Consider the following 23,953-nt stretch of genomic DNA (forward strand, 5'->3'; position numbering starts at 1 on the left):
TACAGCCGCCTCCATTGAAAGCAATGGGCTGCCGGCGAGCGCAGGATGAATTTTCGGGAAGGGCTTAAAAATATAAGCCCTTACCTAAAAATCATCCTAAAATGTGTAAAAATAAAAAAAAATGTATACTCACCCTTCCGCTGAAGCCGGAGTTCAGCCACGTCTGGCCGGCAGTTCTCCTGAACTGCTCTCTGTAGTATTCAGCAGGTGGGGATTTAAAATCCCCGCCTGCTGAATGAGATGCCTCTGATTGGTCACAGCCTCACCAATCAGAGGCAGCTCTCACTCACACCCATTCATGAATTCATGAATGGGTGAGTGCTGCCTCTGATTGGCTCAGCGCAGGGACCAATCAGGGGCAGCTCTCAGCTGTCAATCAGAGGCAGCACTCACCCATACATAAATTCATGAATTGGTGTGAGTGAGAGCTGCCTCTGATTGGTGAGGCTGTGACCAATCAGAGGCATCTCATTCAGCAGGAGGGGATTTTAAATCCCCACCTGCTGAATACTACAGAGAGCAGTTCAGGAGAACTGCCGGCCAGACGCGGCTGAACTCTGGCTGCAGCGGAAAGGTGAGTATACATTTTTTTTTAATTTTTACACATTTTAGGATGATTTTTAGGTAAGGTCTTATAGTTTTAAGCCCTTCCCGAAAATTCATTCCGCGCTCGCCTGCAGCCCACTGCTTTCAATGGAGCTGGGTGTATTGCCGGCTCCATTGAATTCAATGGGCTAACATCGTTCTTCTCTGCCACAGCTGTTACAGCTATAGCAGAGGAGAACGATCTTTATGCTGACATTTTTTTTTTTTTTACACATTTTAGGATGATTTTCAGGTAAGGGCTTATATTTTTAAGCCCTTCCCGAAAATTCATCCTGAGATCGCCGGCAGCCCATTGCTTTCAATGGAGCCGGCTGTATTGCTGGCTCCATTGAATTCAATGGTCAGTGCTCCTTTAATCGAGATGAGTACCGCGTGGTGCTCGTCTTGAGTAACGAGCATCTCGAGCACCCTAATACTCGAACGAGCATCAAGCTCGGACAAGTATGCTCGCTCATCTCTAGTCCTTGACAAACTTGCAGATGAGAACGGAAATGTAGCAGCTCTTCTAGAACTGGTTAACATAGGTGGGGTAAAGGATCTTTGGTAGAGATGAGCGAGCACCAAAATGCTCGGGTGCTCGTTACTCGGGACGAAATTATCGCGATGCTCGAGGGTTCGTTTTGAGTAATGAACCCCATTGAAGTCAATGGGCAACTCGAGCATTTTTGTATATCGCCGATGCTCCCTAAGGTTTCCATTTGTGAAAATCTGGGCAATTCAAGAAAGTGATGGGAACGACACAGCAACGGATAGGGCAGGCGAGGGGCTACATGTTGGGCTGCATCTCAAGTTCCCAGGTCCCACTATTAAGCCACAATAGCGGCAAGAGTGGCCCCCCCCCTCCCAACAACTTTTACTTCTGAAAAGCCCTCATTAGCAATGCATACCTTAGCTAAGCACCACACTACCTCCAACAAAGCACAATCACTGCCTGCATGACACTCCGCTGCCACTTCTCCTGGGTTACATGCTGCCCAACCGCCCCCCCCCCCCCGCACGACGCAGTGTCCACAGCGCACACCAAAGTGTCCCTGCGCAGCCTTCAGCTGCACTCATGCCACACCACCCTCATGTCTATTTATAAGAGCGTCTGCCATGAGGAGGAACCACAGGCACACACTGCAGAGGGTTGGCACGGCTTGGCAGCGACCCTCTTTAAAAGGGGCAGGGCGATAGCCCACAATGCTGTACAGAAGCAATGAGAAATATAATCCTGTGCCACCGCCATCAGGAGCTGCACACGTGGGCATAGCAATGGGGAACCTATGTGCCACACACTATTCATTCTGTCAAGGTGTCTGCATGCCCCAGTCAGACCGCGGTTTTTTATAAATAGTCACAGGCAGGTACAACTCCGCAATGGGAATTCCGTGTGCACCCACAGCATGGGTGGCTCCCTGAAACCCACCGGCTGTACATTAATGTATCCCATTGCAGTGCCCATCACAGCTGAGGTAACGTCCGATTAAATGCAGGTGGGCTTCGGCCCACACTGCATGCCCCAACCTGACTGGGGTTTTTAATTCATAGACACAGGCAGGTACAGCTCCCTATTGTGAAGTCCGTGTGGACCCACAGCATGGGTGGGTGCCATAAATATATCCCATTGCATTGCCCATCACAGCTGAGGTAATGTCATGTTTAATGCAGGTGGGCTTCGGCCCACACTGCATGCCCCAGTCAGACTGGGGTTCTTTAGAAGTGGACACATGCAGTTACAACTCCCTGTGGACCCACAGCATGGGTGGCTCCCTGGAACCCACCGGCTGTACATAAATGTATCCCATTGCAGTGCCCATCACAGCTGAGGTAACGTCCGATTAAATGCAGGTGGGCTTCGGCCCACACTGCATGCCCCAGTCAGACTGGGGTTCTTTAGAAGTGGACACATGCAGTTACAACTCCCTGTGGACCCACAGCATGGGTGGCTCCCTGGAACCCACCGGCGGTACATATATATATCCCATTGCAGTGCCCAGCACAGCTGATGTAACGTCAGCTTTAATGCAGGTGGGCAAAAAATTAATTGGATTACACTGTAGGCGAGGGCCCAAAAAAATTAGTGTACCAACAGTACTAATGTACGTCAGAAAAATTGCCGATGCCCAACCAAGAGGGCAGGTGAAACCTATTAATCGCTTTGGTTAATGTGGCTTAATTTGTAACTAGGCCTGGAGGCAGCCCAGTTAAAATAAAAATTGGTTCAGGTGAAAGTTTCAATGCTTTAATGAGCATTAAAACGTATAAAAATTGTTTACAAAAATTATATGACTGAGCCTTGTGGGCCTAAGAAAAATTGCCCGTTCGGCGTGATTACGTCAGGTTTCAGGAGGAGGAGCAGGAGGAGGAGGATGAATATTATACACAGATTGATGAAGCTAAAAGGTCCACGTTTTTGATGGTGATAGAGAACAATGCTTCCATCCGCGGGTGCAGCCTACGTATTGTTTAGGTATCGCTGCTGTCCGCTGGTGGAGAAGAGAAGTCTGGGGAAATCCAGGCTTTGTTCATCTTGATGAGTGTAAGCCTGTCGGCACTGTCGGTTGACAGGCGGGTACGCTTATTTGTGATGATTCCCCCAGCCGCACTAAACACCCTCTCTGACAAGACGCTAGCCGCAGGACAAGCAAGCACCTCCAGGGCATACAGCGCGAGTTCAGGCCACGTGTCCAGCTTCGACACCCAGTAGTTGTAGGGGGCAGAGGCGTCACGGAGGACGGTCGTGCGATCGGCTACGTACTCCCTCACCATCCTTTTACAGTGCTCCCGCCGACTCAGCATTGACTGGGGAGCGGTGACACAGTCTTGCTGGGGAGCCATAAAGCTGTCAAAGGCCTTAGAGAGTGTTCCCCTGGCTGTGCTGTACATGCTGCCTGATCTCTGCGCCTCCCCTGCTACCTGGCCCTTGGAACTGCGCCTTCAGCCACTAGCGCTGTCGGATGGGGATTTTACCATCAGTTTGTCCGCCAGGGTCCTGTGGTATAGCATCACTCTCGAACCCCTTTCCTCTTCGGGTATGAGAGTGGAAAGGTTCTCCTTATACCGTGGATCGAGCAGTGTGTACACCCAGTAATCCGTAGTGGCAAGAATGCGTGTAACGCGAGGGTCACGAGAAAGGCATCCTAACATGAAGTCAGCCATGTGTGCCAGGGTACCTGTATGCAACACATGGCTGTCCTCCCTATGAAGATAACTTTCAGGATCCTCCTCCTTCTCCTCCGGCCATACATGCTGAAAGGATAACAGGCAAGCAGCATGGGTACCCTCAGCAGTGGGCCAAGATGTCTCTTCCCCCTCCTCCTCATCCTCCTCATGCTCCTCCTCCTCCTTCTCAACGCGCTGAGATATAGACAGGAGGGTGCTCTGACTATCCAGCGACATACTGTCTTCCCCGCCTCTATTTCCGAGCGCAAAGCGTCTGCCTTTATGCTTTGCAGGGAACTTCTCAAGAGGCATAGCAGAGGAATGGTGACGCTAATGATTGCAGCATCGCTGCTCACCATCTGGGTAGACTCCTCAAAGTTTCGAAGGACCTGGCAGATGTCTGCCAACCAGGCCCACTCTTCTGTAAAGAATTGAGGAGGCTGACTCCCACTGCGCCGCCCATGTTGGAGTTGGTATTCCACTATAGCTCTACGCTGCTCATAGAGCCTGGCCAACATGTGGAGCATAGAGTTCCACCGTGTGGGCACGTCGCACAGCAGTCGGTGCACTGGCAGATGAAACCGATGTTGCAGGGTGCGCAGGGTGGCAGCGTCCGTGTGGGACTTGCGGAAATGTGCCCAGAGCCGGCGCACCTTTCCGAGCAGGTCTGACAAGCGTGGGTAGCTTTTCAGAAAGCGCTGAACCACCAAATTAAAGACGTGGGCCAGGCATGGCACGTGCGTGAGGCTGCCGAGCTGCAGAGCCGCCACCAGATTACGGCCGTTGTCACACACGACCATGCCCGGTTGGAGGCTCAGCGGCGCAAGCCAGCGGTCGGTGTGCTCTGTCAGACCCTGCAGCAGTTCGTGGGCTGTGTGCCTCTTCTCTCCTAAGCTGAGTAGTTTCAGCACGGCCTGCTGACGCTTGCCCACCGCTGTGCTGCCACACCGCGCGACACCGACTGCTGGCGACGTGCTGCTGCTGCTGACACATCTTGATTGCGAGACAGAGGTTGCGTTGGAGGAGGAGGAGGGTGGTTTAGTGGAGGAAGCATACACCGCTGCAGATGCCACCACCGAGCTGGGGCCCGCAATTCTGGGGGTGGGTAGGACGTGAGCGGTCCCAGGCTCTGACTCTGTCCCAGCCTCCACTAAATTCACCCAATGTGCCGTCAGGGAGATATAGTGGCCCTGCCCGCCTGTGCTTGTCCACGTGTCCGTTGTTAAGTGAACCTTGCCAGTAACCGCGTTGGTGAGGGCGCGTACAATGTTGCGGGAGACGTGGTCATGCAGGGCTGGGACGATACATCGGGAAAAGAAGTGGCAACTGGGAACTGAGTAGCACGGGGCCGCCGCCGCCATCATACCTTTGAAAGCCTCCGTTTCCACAACCCTATACAGCAGCATCTCCAGGCTGATAAATTTGGCTATGTGCACGTTTAACGCTTGAGCGTGCGGGTGCGTGGCGGCGTACTTGCGCTTGCGCTCCAACACTTGCGCTAGCGACGGCTGGACGGTGCGCTGAGAGACATTGGTGGATGGGGCCGAGCACAGCGGAGGGTGTGGCCAGGAGACGATAGTGCCTGTGTCCTGAGAGGGGGGTTGGATCTCAGTGGCAGGTTGGGGCACAGGGGGAGAGGCAGCGGTGCAAACCGGAGGCGGTGAACGGCCTTCGTCCCACCTTGTGGGGTGCTTGGCCATCATATGTCTGCGCATGCTGGTGGTGGTGGCTCCCCGGCTGATCTTGGCGCGACAAAGGTTGCACACCACTGTTCGTCGGTCGTCTGCACTCTCAGTGAAAAACTGCCAGACCTTTGAGCACCTCGGCCCCTGCAGGGTGGCATGGCGCGAGGTGGCGCTTTGGGAAACAGTTGGTGGATTATTCGGTCTGGCCCTGCCTCTACCCCTGGCCACCGCACTGCCTCTTCCAACCTGCCCTGCTGCTGCACTTGCCTCCCCCTCTGAAGACCTGTCCTCAGTAGGCGTAGCAAACCAGGTGGGGTCAGTCACCTCATCGTCCTGCTGCTCTTCGTCCGAATCCTCTGTGCGCTCCTCCCTCGTACTTACTCCAATTACTACTACCTGAGTGATAGACAACTGTGTCTCATCGTCGTCGTCCTCCTCACCTACTGAAAGCTCTTGAGACAGTTGCCGGAAGTCCCCAGCCTCATCCCCCGGACCCAGGGAACTTTCCAAAGGTTGGGCATCGGTCGCGACAAACTCCTCCAGTGGGAGAGGATTCGGAACCATTGCTGCCCATTCTGGGCAGGGGCCCGAGAACAGTTCCTGGGAGTCTGCCTGCTCCTCAGAATGTGTCATTGTAATGGAGTGAGGAGGCTGGGAGGAAGGAGGAGTAGCAGCCAGAGGATTCAGAGTTGCAGCAGTGGACGGCGTAGAACTCTGGGTGGTCGATAGATTGCTGGATGCACCTTCTGCCATCCATGACATGACCTGCTCACACTGCTCATTTTCTAATAAAGGTCTACCGCGTGGACCCATTAATTGTGAGATGAATGTGGGGACGCCAGAAACGTGCCTCTCTCCTAATCCCGCAGCAGTCGGCTGCGATACACCTGGATCAGGAGCTCGGCCTGTGCCCACACCCTGACTTGGGCATCCGCGTCCTCGCCCGCGTCCACGTCCTCTAGGCCTACCCCTACCCCTCAGCATGCTGTATTACCAGTAGTGCAGAAACAGAACACTGTAATTAAATATGCCGCTTATTGGCCTGTGGTTGGAGGCTGACTTCCCTTACGGAACGCACAGCAGAGCCAGGAAACAATTTTGCGCACGCCTGTAGTGAGACGTAGGTGCGTATGACTGAGCTAGTGGAATTCACAGCGCAGAAGCAGTGAAGTGGCCAAAGGCCAGTAGTAGGCCTTAAGTATTTTGCTTCTATTTTTTTAAAATGCTGAGCTGATACAGCAGACAGATACTGTAGGCAGCGTATAATATTATGTATACTGTTTCCCTCTGGCGGGATGACAGCGCTGATGTAACAGAGACAGCAGATCCAGGAAACAATTTTTCGCAAGCCTGCTCTAACGCTTAGCTGCGTATTAATTAGGACTACTACCCCCAGCAGATAGATACTGTAGGCAGCGTATAATATTATGTATACTCTTTCCCTCTGGCGGGATGATAGCACTGATGTAACAGAGACAGCAGATCCAGGAAACAATTTTGCGCAAGCCTGCTGTAACGCTTAGCTGCGTATTAATTAGGACTACTACCCCCAGCAGACACGCAGTAAACTGAACACGGTCACAGGCAGCCCAAATAAAGTATTTTTCCCCAATTTTTTGGAAAAAGCCCACTGCCTATATAGCCTGAATATCTCTTTTCCTGCCTCACCAGTACTGGCCCTATACTCTGTACAATGACTGCAGACTGCGGACGCAATGCTCTGTACGGCCGATATACAAAAAAAAATTGTGCAACACTGCTAAAAGCAGCCTTAACAGTACTGCACACAGTCAGATGTGACCCTAAGAAGGACCGTTGGGGTTCTTGAAGCCTAAAATAACTCCTAACGCTCTCCATATAGCAGCTCCGGCACCAGCAGCACTTTCCCTGATCTCTGTCAGAATGCATCTGTGGCGAGCCGCGGGAGGGGCCGATTTATATACTCGGGTGACACCTGATCTCGCCAGCCACTCACTGCAGGGGGGTGGTATAGGGCTTGAACGTCGCAGGGGGAAGTTGTAATGCCTTCCCTGTTTTTCTATTGGCCAGAAAAACGCGCTAACGTCTCAGAGATGAAAGGGAAAGTAACTCGAACATCGCGTGGTACTCGCCTCTAGTAACGAGCATCTCGAACAAGCTAATACTCGAACGAGTATCAAGCTCGGACGAGTACGTTCGCTCATCTCTATTCTTTGGTATTTCCAGATTTTGGATGTTTCATAGTATCATTCCAGTAAGGCAGATTTGGAAGTCAACGATGTTGGTTCCTCTGGTAGGTGACGGTTAGATTGCCTAGGATCTCTATGAGGCAAGGAGATGTCTAAGTTCCATTGTTGTAAAAGACCAATTCCTTCATCCACTGATTTAACAACAAAGGTAGTCTTGCTGTGGATCATTAGTAGGCGCACAGGCAATCCCCATTTGTATGCTATTTTATTGTCTCTACGTGTTTTGGTAATAGAAAGCAATTGTCACTTTTGTGCCAAAATTGAAGCAGATCATCCATAAATGAGGACAATGCTTGATAGGGCGCAGGTAACGGGCCCATTTTCCTGGCCACCTCCAACAGCTTTTCTTTGATATGGAAGAAACAAATGTGGCCCAGGACATCTCTTGTTATGTAATCTACTAGATGTTTAAGACTGCGGAGTCTATGTGCTTTATCAATTATAGTGACCTGCAAAGAGCACTCTGGTTATAGTGATTTCATAAGATTCTGCAAGTAATGCAGCAACTCAGAGGTGGAGAGCATTTCTGCGATTCCTCGGAACTTGATGTTATTGCGGCGTTACCTGTCCTCCAGGTCTGCCACTTTATTTCAGAGTTTTTCCAGTTCTGATTCCAATTTGGAATGAGAGTCTTCAAGGATATTATGCGACAATGTGAATTCAGCCATTTTAGTCTCCACCTGAATGATTTGTTTCTCAGCATCAGTGATAGCCGAGCTGAGAGATTGGATAAGCTGAGAAAGTTGGATTGTAAGGAAATTTGCAGTGCTTTCAACATTGCTTTCATGGAGGTATCTACGACTGCTGCACCATTAACAGAAATATCGTTGAAAATGCCTACAAACGCAGATGATATAGTTTCAGAAGGCACATGGTCACTCAGCCCTGCATCATTGTCTTTCATCTGAAGCGTTCATTCTTTGCTTTTGTTTCAACTAGCCAAGGGAGAAGAGGCCGCGCTTGACATGCAGCCAAAGAGATGGTAATGATGATCAAGTCACGCGGTATTTGAAGGACTTTCCTTCAGGTTTGCGAGCAAACTTGCGAAGTTTTGCTGGAAGTGCTCATTAATCAATGGCTACGAACTGGATCTTCGCCTCAACCCTTCAGAATTCGCACGCTCAGGTGAGCACTTTATATGCTCAGATACAGCAGAGCTTCCCAGCGAGCGTCCAGCAACGTCATTTTGGTCATACACTGCAGACTGCGGGAAATAGAAATTAATCAACTTTGATTTAGAGATGGTCGCTTATCTCTTTGCAGAATACTGGATGGCTTTGCAGCAGGTGAGATCTGTTTTGCCGTTGTTTCAGTACGTTTGAGTAGCTTTGGAGCCCTGGTGGATCAGGAGCTCTGCAGCCAGACAGCCATACACTTTGGCAGCCAAGCCATACCCCATGAAAGTAATTTTTAATTATTACAAATATTGTACAGGTTTATCGATAAAGTAAGTTATTGGCATCAACTCTTTAGGCGGGCGGATAAGTACATTACTGGTTTGGGATGTACTGAAAAGATCACTGTGTCTAGAACATAAGCATCAATTCCATTTTAAAAGGAGATGGATATACAAATAGAGAACAGACATGTTATTGTAACTTTTAGAGGGCAAACACCTAATATAGGAATACCGCCAAGGAGATTCCATAGAAATGCATTCTGTTCTCTTTTCCTCTTAGCTAATTAGGTTTTATAGCTTATGTTTCCATATATTATCATATTAGCTTCAGACAGTTGACCTACTTTATGGGTAAGAAATAAGGAATGTATGAAGGTTCTTCTAAAGGACGTGGAAGTTGCAATAATATTGTACTTTTTATGACTGTATAGTAATACGGAAACAGTATTACTCAAGGTCTGACCTTTGACACAGTGAACGAGACAAGCTAGAGTTTCTAACATTAAAAAAAAAAATCAGTTTAATATTTAGGATATTGACCCAGTCTATTTGATAAAACCTACAAACTACATATATATCTAACATAAACCCGTTTGCAATTCAATTTAACTGTTTCTTTTGATGCCATGAAACCAAGTGTTAGGGCAGGTCACAAACCACTAAAAACCTTAGTGCTCAAACAAATACATGATGAGCTGAGCCAGAATACTGTATATAGACGCAGGTGAACATTGGACCGCAACTGAGTATAATGAAGTGCAAACACATATGAAGCAGCGGAAAAAAACTATAAATTAATTAATGAGTTATAAGACCGACTGAATACTACAAGTGCCACTGTGCTCTTTGGTTATTACTACAGGCTTCTTACAATAAGGTCATATTGCTACCACTACAGCAGCTAACCACTTAAAACATACAAGACTTATAGCTTATTTGTCATTTTTTTAAACCTTTCTAGAATGAGCTTCAAATACTTGGCTTCTCTTCACACGGTCATGGAGTTAAACGGTGACATTTTCCACCACCAAGGGGAGCTCTGGAGCTTATGAAAACAGATTTGTTATTGAATTCAATAATAGTGTAGTGGCTATGAAGAGTCAGAATTTTGTCATTTAATACCCAAGGTATGCAAAAGGAAGCAAAGAAATTAGAGCACCACAATAGAAAAATCTCAACCACTAACATGATATATTCTGAAAGTAATCAGCACAGAATTGTACATTAGAACTATGTAGATAGAATGAATGAATGAATTAATTAATTAAAGGGGTTGTCCCGCGAAAGCAAGTGGGTCTATACACTTCTGTATGGCCATATTAATGCACTTTGTAATGTACATTGTGCATTAATTATGAGCCATACAGAAGTTATCAGAAATGATTCACTTACCTGTTCCGTTGCTGGCGTCCCCGTCTCCATGGTGCCGTCTAATTTTCAGCGTCTAATCGCCGGATTAGACGCGCTTGCGCAGTCCGGTCTTCTTCTTTTCTCAATGGGGCCGCTCGTGCCGGAAAGCGGCTCCGTGTAGCATCAACCCTAGGGCAGTTTAATTCTGCCTAATGACATTAACATACCGCCTTTATCTTGCATACCTGTGTGCTCTGCTGGATGAACTCTTCAGCTACAAACAGAAAGTGCAAAGAACTAGGAAGGTCAAAAGCAACAAGTATTATCTTATGGTCGCACTTGTTTGACAACGCCTTGTTTACTGATCCAAAGGTTAACTGTTATATCAGAGATTTTTCAACTTTCTGTTGGTAAAAATTGAAGTGATTTCCCCATGGTCAAAGCGGGACAGAGAGGTGTGGTCAGGGGCGGGGCTTATCACAATGTATGATTTTTACCTTCGTCGTTATAAAAAGGACAGGGCAGTTTTAAAAGAAGACAAAAAGCAAATTCTGCAGTAATTCTGCATCCAAGAAACAGTCACAATCCATACCATTGGTGCAGATTTTAATTGAAAATCAGCTGTGTACCCGCACCTGATTTCATACTATGCAGCACTCCCCCTCCTCTGAAGGCTTCCTGCTGTCAGTGCTCCCTGGCTTCCAGCAGCTTGTAGTGGCCTCACCTGACCAGGCTGCTGGGAATCGGAAGCTGGGGAGGGATATTCCGCAGCATTTCCACCATGTGTAAACATACCCTAAGTTAGCTTGTGGTATGCTGCCATGTGTAGAGTGACCTCAGTAGTAATAGAGTCCCTTATATTTGCCTCAGTAGTAATAGTGACCCCCTACAGTAGGCCGAGTAGTAATAGTGCCCCCCTGAGACAGATATACTTACCTCCTCCTTGTTTTCAAAGCAACGCTGCTTCTCTGCTCGGGAATGCAGCAGGCGGAGTGTGTATGCCCGGACTCCTCCTCCCTGCTCCTCTCTTCCTGCAGAACCAAGCAGGAGAAGTCAGGGGAGGAGGATCCTGGTTAATATGTGTGAACATACCCTTAGGCTAGGTTCACACAGAGTGGAATTGCTGTGGAATTTCCGTGCATACTTTCTGTATAGAAATTCTTAAGCCTGAGACTAAGCAGCAAAGTGGACAAGATTTGCACAAATCTTGTCCACATGCTGCGGACAGTCCGTTGCGGACAAGCCGTGGTAAAAGTGACATGCTGTGCGAAATTAAAAGCCGCATCATGTCAATTTTATCACCGTTTCCACTGCAGAGTCTCTCTTCTCTATGTGGAAAGATGGCCACAGCATAATAAACCGCTTTCAAAACCCACGCCAAAACCCATGGGACTTCAGCTGCGAAAATCTCATGGAATTTCCGTGCAGTCCTGTTGCGGACATTTCTCGGGATTTCCACCGTGTGAACCCAGCCTGAGGCCTTAGTCACACGGGCGTTTTTTTCCCGCGATTTGTGGATCGCATGACGGATGCGCATCCGCAAATCGCGTGACCGGGGCCGAAAAATCGCCCCAAAAAACTGCCCCTAGCCGCGTTTCATTAGAAACGGGCCGGAGCTGTCCAGCGCATTGAATTCAATGGAGCCGGCAATACAGCCGGCTCCATTGAAAGCAATGGGCTGTGGGCGATCTCAGGATGAATTTTCGGGAAGGGCTTAAAAATATAAGCCCTTCCCGGAAATTCATCCAGAAATGTGTAAAAATAAAAAATATATATATACTCACCTGGTCCCGGCAGACGGAGTTCAGCCGCGGCGGCCGGCAGTTCTCCTGAACTGCTCTGAGTAGTATTCAGCAGCCAGGGCTTTAAAATCCCCGCCTGCTGAATGAGCTGCCTCTGATTGGTCACAGCCTCACCAATCAGAGGCAGCTCTCACTCACACCCATTCATGAATTCATGAATGGGTGAGTGAGTGCTGCCTCTGATTGGCTCAGCGCATGTCATTCAGCTGAGAGCTGCCCCTGATTGGTCCCTGCGCTGAGCCAATCAGAGGCAGCACTCACTCACCCATTCATGAATTCATGAATGGGTGTGAGTGAGAGCTGCCTCTGATTGGTGAGGCTGTGACCAATCAGAGGCAGCTCATTCAGCAGGCGGGGATTTTAAAGCCCCGGCTGCTGAATACTTCTCAGAGCAGTTCAGGAGAACTGCCGGCCGCCGCGGCTGAACTCCGTCTGCCGGGACCAGGTGAGTATATATATTTTTTTTATTTTTACACATTTCTGGATGAATTTCAGGTAAGGGCTTATATTTTTAAGCCCTTCCCGAAAATTCATCGTGCGATCGCCGGCAGCCCATTGCTTTCAATGGAGCCGGCTGTATTGCCGGCTCCATTGAATTCAATGGGCAAACATCATTCTTCTCTGCCACAGCTGTTACAACTGTGGCAGAGGAGAATGATTTGTCTAGTATATGTTCTCAATGGGGTCGGCGCTGCTGCCACTGGCCCCATTGAGCGCATATAGAGAAGAGAACAGGAATCGCAGATCGCAGATAGGTGCGATCTGCGATTTCTGTTCTATAATTTATCGGACGAGCGCATGAAAAGTAATGGTTTTATAAAATTGCCGGACGCATGCGCATGCGCAAATCGCGCGAAAAAACGCCCTCTGGACTGAGCCCTGAAAGTGTTTTCATTCTGCTTTCTAGAACCACTGTGCATATCTTACTGTAACTGAATTACTAGAATGTAGGGAAATCCTTCATGTATGTTACAAGGTACTTAGAGGCGACTTCCTCACAAAGGACATTGCTAGGATATCTATAACATATGCCATCAATGTCTGACCATCAAGAGTCCGAGTACTGGCCACTTCAGTCCTTCCATAAAAGGTAAAAATTCACAATGTCAGATTGTGGCCACAAATATTATTGGCTTTTCTCCTTAAAAAAAAGGAAGCCAGTTTCAGACGAACATTTTGTAACACAACCGTAATATTACAAACGTATTACAGCACGCACAGCTTTTTTAATAATAGTAATAATCTTTATTTGTATAGCATCATCATATTCCGCAGCGCTTACATAGACAGGGGGAATACAGAAAGACAAAATACACAAATTACAGAACCACGGATACATAGTAATCAGTTGATGGAAACAATAGTGGTGAGGGTCCTGCTCCAACGAGCTTACATACTACAAGTAATGGGGTGATACAAAAGGTAAAGGGCTGGAGATGTGCACGGTATGGCAAGGTGGAGAGTAAGGGATTCTATACACATAGACGATGATCAGACATTTAGCCGTGTGACGGCAGAATCTGTATGACTGCAGGAGCAGTTTATGATGGCTAGCAGGGATTGCAGTCAATAGGTCAGGGAGCATGCTATGAGGCGGAGTACAGAGGGGTTTGTTTAGGGAATTCAGTATGCCTCCCTGAAGAGGTGCGTTTTTAGAGCACGCCTGAAGTTCTGCAAATCCTGGATTGCACGGGTAGCCTTTGGTAGTGCCTTCCAGAGGACCGCTGCTGCTCTGGAGAAGTCTTGGAGGCGGGAATGAGAAGTTTGAGTTAAAGGGGCGCTCAGTCTGGTTTCGTTAGCAGAGCTGAGAGCCCAGGCTGGGTGATGGATTGAGATGAGGGAGGCAATATAGGGGGCGCTGCACTATGGATGAAGGTAGTGAGTTTAAATTGAATTCTGTATTTAACGGGCAGCCAGTGCAGTGACCGGCACAGGGCAGAGGCGTCTGAGTAGCGGCTGGACAGGAAGATGAGCCTGGCTGTTGCATTTAGGATGGATTGGAGAGGGTAGAGTCTGGTGCAGGGGAGGCCGATCAGCAACAAGTTGCAATAATCGAGCCGAGAGTGGATGAGGGCAACAGTAAGCGTTTTTAGCGTGTCTACAGTGAGAAAATAGCGTATTCTTGCGATGTTCTTCAGGTGCAGCTGACATGCTCGCATGAGAGATTGGATGTAGGGGGTAAATGATAGATCAGGGTCAAATACGACCCCAAGACAGTGGGCATGTTGTCCTGCAGTTATGGTGGCGCCACACACTGAGATGGAGATGTCAGGATGAGGTCGGTTAGTGGAGGGTGGAAATACCAGTATGTCAGTTTTAGAGACGTTAAGTTTTAGGTAGAGAGAGGACATAGTGTTAGAGACAGCGGACAGACAGTCGGTGATGTTTTGGAGGAAAGGTGCAGAGATGTCACTGGAAGAGGTGTATAGCTGGGTGTCGTCAGCATACAGGTGGTATTGGAGGCCAAATCTCCTGATGGTTTGTCCAACAGGGGCTGTGTAGATAGAGAAAAGGAGGGGGCCAAGGACCGAGCCCTGGGGGAACCCAACAGCAAGGGGAAGATGAGGGGAGGTAGAGCCAGCAAAGGAGATGCTGAAAGAGTGGTCAGACAGGCAGCAGGAGAACCAGGAGATAGCAGTGTCATTTAGGCCGATGGAGTGAAGCATACTGAGGATGAGTTTGTGGTCAACAGTGTCAAATGCTGCAGAGAGGTCGAAGAGGATCAGTAGCGAGTAATCGCCCCTCGATTTGGCTGTCAGTAGGTCATTGAATACTAGAGATGGGCGAGTACCAAAATGCTCGGGTGCTCGTTGCTTGAGTTGAACTTTTCATAATGCTCGAGAGCTTGTTTCGAGTAACAAACCCCATTGAAGTCAATGGGTGACTCGAGCATTTTTGTATGGGAGCGATGAATTTTGCATTGAAATGAAGTATTTGGGTCTAACTTTAGAAAACAGACATAAAATCATGTTTTGACTATTTAAGATAAGTATTCGCTGGAATAACAGGTAATAATAATTCATTGCCGTTTATAACAAGTATGCAATTGAATAATATGGAATCCATCCACCTTTGTTGTATAAAGACAAATGTTCTATACTAGTATAATCTTTTGATAGACATGTGTTTTGGGCTAGAATTCTTTTCTAACAGATTGTGCATTATGTGTATCCATAAAATTGTGATTAAGTGATTTTTCAAACAAAATGACTTCCACCCTTAGGGAACTGGGTGAGAGGTGTTTTGAAAGAGGAAACAAAGGGTAAATAATCAGGTGTTGTTTTTAATTAGTTTCACTATTTAAATAGGCTAGCAATGTTATTTGTAAGAGGTGATCAAGGCTCATGAGGAGCTGAAAATAGTCCTCTGAACCTGTGATTTTTACATGCACGGATTACAATAAAAGGAGTTTTTATTCACGGCACTTCAAGTTCCCACCTGTTTGATTCTGCATTACGGATAGTGCTGGTAACTGCGGCTATCTCAACTCCACCAAGGAAAGGGTATTGTGAGACGCTCTGCACAGCGGCAGAGCTGAAATACTTTGCAGTGGCCCAAGAAATATTACAGTAGTGTTTAGCGGTGAGACCTCTGTCTAATGCACTGCAGACATAGAACGGTATAACTGAACTACTTTGCAGTAGGCTAGGAAATGTTAGAGTGCAGTTTCACGGTGAGAGCTGGTTGTACGGCACTGCAGCCTGAGAACGCTATTACTGAAAGGCTGGGAACAGGCCTAGATGTGTAATACAATAATTGATGCACTACTGCTCTCAGCCAGCCCCAACTGTAAAGCACACGGTGAGGTGTATCCCTAAGAAGGACCATTGGGCTTCTTGTACGGAGGATCAGGACTGTATAACTTTCCCTATATAGATAGCTCTGTCCCTAAACTCTGCGTAATACACTGCAGACTGAGAACGCTATAGTTGACAAGGCCTGCACAGCTCGAGATGCTTAAAAAAAGAAATTGGTGCACTATTGCTCCCAGCCAGCAACAACAGTAATGCACACGATGAGGAGTAGCTCTAAGAAGGACCGTTGGGGTTCTTGACGACAGGATCCTACTCTAACACTGTCCCTATATGAGCAGCAGCACTATCCCTAACCTCTGCCAGCATGCGTCTGAGGCGTGCCACGGGCGGGACCAGTTTAAGTACTTGGTGGTCACCTGATCGGCCCAGCCACTCACTACTGTGGGGGTAGGGAGAGGGCTGGCACGTCATAGCAGGAAGTGGTAATGCCTTCCCCGCATGTTTATTGGCTAGAAAATGGCACTAAACATGCGGGGAAGGAAATGTAAATGACTCGAGTACCGCGTGGTGTTCGACTTGAGTAACGAGCATCTTGAGTACCTTAATACTCGAATGAGCATTAAGCTCGGATGAGTGTGCTCGCTCATTTCTATTGTAAGGGCAGTTTCTGTCGAGTGTTGGGGTCGGAAGCCAGACTGTGGGGGTTTGGGAGAGAGTTCATTGATAGATAGCTTACAAGGTGGGAGTAAATTAGGCATTCTAGTAGTGTGGAGATGAAGGGGAAATTAGAGTTGGGTCGGTAGTTGGCAGCATCAGTCGCGTCAAGAGTCGGCTTCTTTAGCAGTGGGGATATGATGGCATGTTTGAAGGAAGAGGGAAAGATGCCAGAGGTCAGAGAGAGGTTGAATATAGTGGTGAGATGGGAGATGACCACCGGGAAGAGGGATCGGAGGAGGTGTGAGGGGAGAGGGTCGCTAGCACAGGTGGTGGGGCAAGCAGAGAAGAGCAATTTTGAGACTTCTTCCTCTGTCGTTGGTCTGAGTACAGACAGTGAGCAGGAGCTAGATGCAGTGCTGACAAGACTAGGGTCACGGCTAGTCTGGGCTTGGGAAGTTATTTCCTGACAGATGTCATCAATTTTCTTTTTGAAGTAAGCAGCCAACTCTACAGCACTGAGATCCATCACAGGGGGCTGCAGTTAAGGGCTGAGAAGGGAGTGAAAAGTATCAAAGAGCCGTTTAGGGTTGTGCGATAGTGAGGAGACTAGAGAGGTGAAGTAGACTTGTTTGGCATGGTGGAGGGCGAGGTTGTAGGTTCTGAGCATTAATTTCTAGTGGAGGAAGTCTGAGGACGTTTGTGACTTCCTCCACAGCCGTTCAGCACTTCTAGAGCACCACCAGATGAAGCATGTTTGAGGCGTGAGCCAGGGTTGTCGCGTTGTACATCGGATAGCTCGGGTCATGGGGGGTGCCGCTTCATCCAGGGCATGTTTAAGAGAGGTATTGTAGTCAGCGGCAGCCAGGTTGGGGCAGGAGAGGAGAGAGATAGGGGACAGAGAGGACTATAGGGATTCAGCAAAGTCCTGGGTGTGAATGGCCTTAAGGTTCCTGTAGGCATGGTAGGTAGGTGGGTCTGGAGAGATGTTAGGGAGCGTGACAGAGAAAGAGAGGAGGTTATGATCTGAGAGCGGGAGAGGGGAGTTAGGGAAGTTGGAAGCAGAGCAGAGATGGAGCAAAACCAGATCAAGAGTGTTTCCATCCCTGTGAGTGGGAGAGGCTGTGAGTTGAAAGAGACCAAGGGAGGAGGTGAGCGAAAGAAGCTGAGAGGCAGATGGGGAGTTGGGGTCATTAGTGGGGATGTTAAGATCACCTAAGATTAGAGTTGGAATTTCGCAGGATAGGAAGTGGGGGAGCCAGGCAGCAAAGTGGTCCAAAAACAGGCGAGGAGCACCTGGGGGGCGGTAGATAACTGCTACTCGCATGGACAGCGGACAGAAAAGCCGTAGCGCATGTACCTCAAATGATGGAAAAGTGAGTGAGGGTACAGGGGGGATGACCTGGTAGGTACATTTCAGGGAGAGAAGAGCACCTACTCCTCCACCATGCCTGTCATCTGGTCTCGGGGTATGGGACAACTGCAGTCCATTGCAAACTGCAGGCCTTTTTTAAAAAAAACAAAGCAGTGTGACGTCTTCTGCTCCACAATATAAAACTTTAATGAAACAAGGTTGAAGTTTATCACCGAAGATTATTGCTTATTATGATCATGATGTCATTGCTTGCAGATCGAAATGCTAACGATCACCTGCCCGTCCGTGCGTGAATTATATGCTCTGCCCCTGCTCACATGATGGTGACATCATCACAGGTCCTTTATCCTTGTGCAGATACTAAAGACCACCTATTCCTGAGTGAGTTACATGCTCCGCCCCTGATCACATGGTGGTGACATCATCACAGGTCCTTCATCCCTGTACAGATACTGCTGCTATGGAATACCACCTAGCTAGACAGCAGCCCACACCTTCACACCCGCTCTTAGGGTGCGTTCACACGAGCGCATAAACGGCGCGTTTTTGCACCCAATCGTATAAACGTGACCATCTAAGGCATTGGTTTCCAATGTATTCGTTCGCATGGGCGATTTTACGGCACATAAAAACGGCAACCCGAAAAAAAAACGGAACATATGCGACCGAAATACGCGCCAACGCATATTCGATGGCCGAAAAGATAGTTTGCAAAGTAGGAACAAACGATAATACGCTTTCTAGCTCTGGTCATGATCGCCGAAAAAAGTTCTTTCCGGCGATTAAACGCTGCGCACGTGCGAACGTAAATACGCCTACGCTCGTGTGACTGCGCCCTTATGCTGTGTTCAAAAAATACAACATGTAAATAGATACATACACTAAGGTAGGCTTAACTGGGATGTAACTGCATTTACGTATTTGCACTTTGGGCGTTGCATTTTGAATGCATGTGCATGTTTTCTTTAATTTTTGCACGTTCAAAAATTGTGCAAAAAAATACACAACCATGTTCTCATTCATTGAAATGGGCAATTGATGTAATTAGTTCAATATTTGCTTTTTTCCAGTGCAAATATGCAGAAAAACAGAGCATAATGCATATTTTTTGTCATGACTGCAATCTGCGCATATAATCTGTGCAGGTGAATGAACCCATAGAAATTAATGGGTTCTATTCACTGTATAATGCATGGGCAAATTGTGCGCATGCAAAACACTGCACTAATACGCCTGTGTGACACAGGCCTTAGGAAATATGCACACAGGTGTTAAAAAAGTTGCGCCTGAGGTTGCCATGTACTGACCGCACATTGACATTTGTTATTCTCGTCGAAAATCAGACTAGTTAGTACATGCTGCAATTTCTGTGAGGGTGCGGGCAGACGAGCGTAGGCGTATTTACGTTCGCACGAGCGCAACGTATAATCGCCCGAGCGATCGTTTTTCACCGATCACGACCAGAGCTAGAAAGCGTATTTTCGTTTGTTCCTACTTTGCAAACGGTCTTTTCGGCGATCGAATATGCGTTGGCGCATATTTCGGTCGCATATGTTCAGTTTTTTTTCGAATTGCCGTTTTTACGCGCTGTAAAATCGCCCATGTGAACGAATACATTCAAAACCATTGCCTCAGATGGGCACGTATATACGTTTGGTCGCAAAAACGCGCCGTTTATGCGCTCGTCTGCCCGCACCCTTAGGGTGCGGGCAGACGAGCGTAGGCGTATTTACGTTCGCACGAGCGCAACGTATAATCGCCTGAGCGATCGTTTTTCACCGATCACGACCAGAGCTAGAAAGCATATTTTCGTTTGTTCCTACTTTGCAAACGGTCTTTTCGGCGATCGAATATGCGTTGGCGCGTATTTCGGTCGCATATGTTCCGTTTTTTTTCGAATTGCCGTTTTTACGCGCCGTAAAATCGCCCATGTGAACGAATACATTCGAAACCATTGCCTCAGATGGTCACGTATATACGTTTGGTCGCAAAAACGCGCCGTTTATGCGCTCGTCTGCCCGCACCCTGACTCTGACTATTTGTCAGAGTAAAAAAAGCTCATTCAAATGAATGGGTGCTATTTTCATCTAATTATCACACTCGTTTTTCTAAAAGTCCCTGTGCGTGTACCTGTAGCAGAAATGTTCTTAGAGTATTTACTATAAGACATTGCAATGACATTTTTATATGCTTTTTCCCTTCTACATTTTAAATTAGATAACACAATAACATTAAATTCCAGAAGAAAAGAAACACCACAAAAATGCCAGCGGTCTGAAGGATTTGCTTCAAAAAGAGCGCCATACTCTAGAATCCGCACTGTGCTAGTATTGTGTGATCATGATACTCCTGTTCATAACAAAATATAATATGTTGTTTAATTTAGAGCACCTATACAAGGCTAGCGTAATATGGGCACATTTGTCTAACCATAAATTACAGCCGCAAGTCTCTGCGGGTCGACTGTAGGTCTAATGACCCACGCTGACAACATCATATGGATCTATGAAGCAGTCACTTCGAGTCATTACACCCGTGGTCAGATGATACTTGTGGATATAATACGGGCACACAAATGAGCTCATATTATGCTTGTGTGAAGCTAGCCTGAGGCTGAGCTGTCACACTGCAGATCTGGTGTAAAATTTCATAGCAAAAAAAGACTTATCTTTATGTGAACGGGCTGCAGATTTCACTTATGGGTGAATTTCAATGAAAAGTGTCCATCCAAATCCACAATGGAAGTATTTAATCAAATGCAGATTTTTTATAGCTTTTACTGAGTTTGTAATCCTCATATTATTATGAACTCATGCTAAGTACCAGTAACTACATTCACAGGAAGAATATTGAAAATGTAACATTTGGAAATAGTAGTGGTTACAAAGTATTCTACAGTAATACTGTATGTATGTGATAGCTTAAAGAGAAGTATAAAATAAAACACACACACACCTTGACACTCCATTTTTTAAAACAAATCAGTGTGACGTCTTCTGTTCCACAATACAAAACTTTAATTGCAATTGAAACAATGAGAAAGTTTAGCTCTGAAGATCATTGCTTAGTATGGTCATAGTGTCATTGCCTGCAAATATTCCATATTTCCCTGGCAGATAGTGTAATATACAACTACAGAGGTAGTTGTTGTTTTGTTGCAAAACCCGGCAAGTAGTTACATCTCATGCAGATATGCAAATTATTAGAGCTTTGCCGTGATTAGATGAATGGTCTTGCCACCTGAGGCCCTAAAAGTGGTTCCACCATTGGCCTATAAAAAGGCTCTCAAAGGTTTATCTGTATGTAGTGGACCTCTTTTTACATGTGTGTAGAGCTTGTTGAGCACTAGACATCTCTACGACGCAATGAGAGATTTTGCCCAGTTAACAGAGTTGGAGAGGGATTATTGGAATGCGAGAAGCTGGATGGTCATATCGGTGAATTGCCCGCCACCTGTAATGTTCTAACATGACTGTTAGGAGCTGTTGGAACCAATGGATATATGCGGGCATGCACACAAGGTGACCGAGCTCAGGACGCCCTCAATAGACAACCAGTAAAATGTGCAACAATATGCTGCAGTATAACATTCAGAACCTGTATGCCTCCATGTCCATCTGTATCACATCTAAGCTTATCCAAGCTACAATCACAGCACTCGCTGGAGGCAGGGCATTCAAAGCCCCGTTAGTTACCATTGTGAGATCCACAGCTAATAAATTGCCCACGGACCTCGCATGACAAGCTTTCCATAGGCCTACTGTGGAAAACTCAGCCCGACGTCCATGAGCGGAGAATTATAGCGATTTTCCACTCACGGGATTCAAATCATGCCATGCCGCGATTCTCTGCAGTGGGCCTATCTATTGGATAGGCTCACCGCAGAGACTTGTTAGTGCTCCCCCCCTCGTGCCCCATGGCAGAATATCGCTAGCAATATTCCGTCACGGCCGTGGACAGGGGGCCTAACTGCAGCCAACCAATTTTCAGTCCCCTGGATGAACGTGTGAGTGAGTCTTCAAGATGTTGGACATAAAGGGGTAGTTATCATGAAAAAACCTGTTAGAAGTGATGTCTCTGTAATTCTGGGTATGAACATGCTCCAAGAGCTGGACCAGCTTATATTGCCGATCCAGGACCAGGCTACTGGGAACATTTGACCTCTCATAGCATGACTCACTACAAATAATGGCCCCATCAAAGCTGAACAAAAAGTTGAAGCAGCAAATGCAGAAGTCCCATCAAGACTGTCTCTCGTCAACCCTATGGTAGATGACCAGGCAAAGAAAGACAAACTCCCTGAGCCCAAATCATGTCCCTTGCGTTTAGTAGGACAGACAAGTGGTGGGGGGCCAAACCAGTGAAGGTGTTGATGGAAAGGGCTAATTCCGAGTGGAGCAGAATGCAACAGGATGACCAAGAATTTGTGCAGGTGAAAGCCTGGGTAACCGACCAGAATAAACCGGGAAAAGTAAAAAGGATTAACTTGAGCCAAAGCTCCTATTGGAGAACCCTGACCCAGGACTAGCCTGTGTCATACACAGTAAGTACTCCCATGCAACAGTCTGTAAGTAGGGCAAGAACAACCAGCTGTATATCAGGTTAATGCAATTAAGGTATCTGGGCTGTTAAAGGGGTTGTCCCGCGGCAGCAAGTGGGTCTATACACTTCTGTATGGCCATATTAATGCACTTTGTAATATACATTGTGCATTAATTATGAGCCATACAGAAGTTATAAAAAGTTTTTTACTTACCTGCTCCGTTGCTAGCGTCCTCGTCTCCATGGTGCCGACTAATTTTCGCCCTCCGATGGCCAAATTAGCCGCGCTTGCGCAGTCCAGGTCTTCTCCTGTTCTCTATGGGGCTCCGTGTAGCTCCGTGTAGCTCCGCCCCGTCACGTGCCGATTCCAGCCAATCAGGAGGCTGGAATCGGCAGTGGACCGCACAGAAGAGCTGCGGTCCACGGAGGCAGAGGATCCCGGCGGCCATCTTCACAGGTAAGTATAGAAGTCACCGGAGCGCGGGGATTAAGGTAAGCGCTCCGGTGAGCTTTCTGTACGTCCCTGCATCGGGGTTGTCTCGCGCCGAACGGGGGGGGGGGGGGGTTGAAAAAAAAAAAAACCCGTTTCGGCGCGGGACAACCCCTTTAACAAATTACTATTCACTCACACATACAGACTGAGTTATGTTTATTGGGATGCAAACCTTTGAAAGAGGGACATTATGCGTAAGTGTCACATACTGTATTTATAAGTGACCATGTTGATTTTAATGAACTGTTAACCCTTTATAAACAAACTAGACCATGTTGTGTGCCTTTCTCCTAAGAACAAGTTCTTGTATAGTGTTATTAGTAACATTCTACCAATATTATTACATATTCATTGCACTACAGCACGTGCGTCAAACTCAAGGCCCGCTGGTCCAATCCAGTCCACGCCATCATTTTATGTGGCCCGCGAGCAATAACAGATTATAATAGGGGCTGTCGCCCAAGTGGGCATGCTACTGCCATCCAAACCGCCCCTAATGATCCGCACCATAATATCTCTCAGACCCTCTCTGTACAAAACACTGCCCACTCTGTCCCACCCAGCTGCTTCCCCATAAGATTCAGACAGAAACGGGTGACATACTGAGTACCTACAAGCAGGCACCCCCCCCCCCCCCCATGACATGCTCTATTTTTGTGCGCATTTGTGCACCCAAGGCACCATAGGAGTCTATGGGGGTGTATAAATACGCACCTCATCCACACAATATTGCACCCAGAACTGCGTGATTTTGCCAAGTTAATTAATAACACCAGGGACTAATTAGGCTACCCAGCTGGTTCAATCACAGTGCGGATGTGTCCCATAACAATGTGAAGGGCCCGGCAGCATGGAAAAGTTCAGTAGAATGTGCAGATACGCACGCGAAGCACGTGATAGCCCTTCCATTACAGATCAAT

The 23,953-nt window shown here is 47.5% G+C and overlaps 1 protein-coding gene across 4 annotated transcripts in view; it reads right to left on the reverse strand.

The window, feature by feature from the left end:
* The window catches only part of LOC136631465 (3-beta-hydroxysteroid sulfotransferase-like), a 45,832-nt gene that overhangs the window by 21,073 nt on the left and 806 nt on the right, over positions 1–23,953 (reverse strand). Inside the window, exon 1 of one of the 4 annotated variants that reach the window (XM_066605759.1) lies at positions 10,658–10,698. The exons of 2 other annotated variants lie outside the window; for them this stretch is intronic. The gene's annotated coding sequence lies outside the window, so the exon portion shown is untranslated. Of the gene's footprint in view, positions 1–10,657; positions 10,699–23,953 lie in introns of those variants that run through there. One more of the 4 variants, XM_066605757.1, reaches the window with a different exon arrangement.

This window comes from Eleutherodactylus coqui, chromosome 6 (assembly GCF_035609145.1).
Source record: "Eleutherodactylus coqui strain aEleCoq1 chromosome 6, aEleCoq1.hap1, whole genome shotgun sequence".
NCBI lineage: Eukaryota > Metazoa > Chordata > Amphibia > Anura > Eleutherodactylidae > Eleutherodactylus > Eleutherodactylus coqui.